The following is a 2,135-nucleotide window of genomic DNA, read 5'->3' on the forward strand; positions in this document are numbered from 1 at the left end:
CGGTGACAGGTGACGGTGGCAAGTGGCCGTTGAAGTGCGGCTGTCAAGCATCAGATCCCAAGTCAGTCAGGTGCGCCGCCCCTGGATACGGACTCCTTCGGTGTCAGGTACAGTGTTCTGGAGGCGAAGTGCTGGAGTGGTGTGCGAGGCGAAGTCTTGAGTTCGGATAGGGGAGTGTCCCGAACTGCCATGAGGCGGGCCAGTTCGGGTCACTGCTTTGTGTGGCTCGGGGTTAAAGGGAGAGTTCGGGCTCCTCGTAGGGAGTTCGAGCTCTTAGTAGGGAGGTCGGGCTCCTCATAAGGAGTTCGGGCTCCTCGAAGGGAGTTCGGTCTCCTCGAGGGGAGTTCGGACTGCTGGTTTTTTCCCTTTGGTGTTTGCACCCTAGGTACGTTGCTTTAAGTGCCGAGCTACTTGTTTTTTGCCACGTGGCGTGATTGCGAGGTCGGGCCAAATATTCCTTCATCACACACCATCTGGGCCTAGTGCTTTAGAACATGGTTTTCAAAAACCGGATCGAACCAGACGGTCAGATTGGAAAAACTAGGTGACCGGTTCCATATTACCCCAGAAGCGTCGTTTGGCCAAAAACCGTTGATTTGGTCAACAAACCGTTGACCTGGGCAGTCGAACCGTTCGAACCATCCAACAGTTTTTGGCTGTTTTTATTTTTTTATATTTTTTTGTCAGAACAGGCTGTTCATTTGGTTCGAACAGTCAGATCATTCAACCCAGGAACCAGACCCATGAACGGTTTGTTGTCCAATTCGATTTTAAAAACCTTGCTTTAGAAGCACCTACACTAAAGGTACTGGCTTTGATCTCCTCAACATCTAGAAGTCGATAAAGAGGTTAATTTTCTTCAGGTGTAATTACCATAGGTAAACCATTGAAGTGGTGTAGAGAAGGAAACGCTGAAGTGAAAAAATAGTTAAAATAGGAGTTGGGCATTAGTGGAAATTTCAGTTGAGTTCACCATCTAGGTACCATCTTCCCATTTCAACTTATGAATAGAATTCCATTGGCACCAATTGGATAACAAATGCATGAAAATACTCGGGAGGTGTTCTTTTTTAGGATTTTGAGAGGAGGAAAGTTGGTCAATGGAATTTTGGTTTCCATTGACTAAGACTCACATGTTCTTTTTTCAGATTTATGTGTGGATCATGGAATATTTATTTTCCTAGGTATCACTTACCCGAGTAAGTGATACCCATCTCCTAGGTGGGTAAATAACTTTCCCACCTACGGGGAAAGTTGCCAACACTTAAATGGGACAAAAATGCCCCTTTTAATAATGGATTTTTATGGATAAAATAGTAATTGCTTTATTTACATGAGAAATAAAAGAACATGGCTAAATGCACTTACCCGGGTGAATGTTTCCTAGGAAAAACTTACCTAGGTAATTGCATTTACCAACTTATCGAAGAGCGAATGGGCCTTAGGGGGCGTTCCCCTTTTTTTTGATTTTGAGAGGGGGGAAAGTTGGTCAATGGGATTTTGATTCCCATTAACCAAGAAACCCATGTTCCTTTTTCAGATTTATGTGAGGACCAGGGAAAGTTTATTTTCCTAGGTATCACTTACTTCTCCTAGGTGAGTAAATAACTTTTCCACTTGGGGGGAAAGTTGCCAACACTTGAATGGGACAAAATTGTCTTTTTTAATATTGGATTTTTATGGTTAAAATGATCATTGCCTTATTTACATGGGAAATAAAAGAATATGGGTAAATGCACTTACCCGAGTAAATCTTTCTTGGGAAACACTTACCCAGATAAGTGCGTTTACCTGGGTAAATAACTTACCAAAAAGTGAACAGAACCTTGGTGTTTTAGTTTACATCCCTCATCCATGATATACAACCCCATTGTAGCTAGTAGCTTTCTTCTTTGTCAAGGAAAGATTCCAATTGAGAACAAAGTGATTATGATGAAAAGGGGTCACTAGATTGAAGTTATAGTAATTGTTTATCAATGGAACTGATATCTTGCTGAATGTGATAAAAAATACCACCCTTTGAAGCTAACAATAGAACACTTTTCTAGGAATGCACCTGAAGACTGAAGCCGAGTTGTATGAAATAGATTGGGTAGTCTTTGGTCCTCAAACTACCATTCCTCAAATCCCTTAGA

The sequence above is a fragment of the Nelumbo nucifera genome, chromosome 5 (assembly GCF_055504915.1).
Source record: "Nelumbo nucifera cultivar China Antique chromosome 5, China Antique-T2T, whole genome shotgun sequence".
In the NCBI taxonomy this organism is placed as follows: Eukaryota; Viridiplantae; Streptophyta; class Magnoliopsida; order Proteales; family Nelumbonaceae; genus Nelumbo; species Nelumbo nucifera.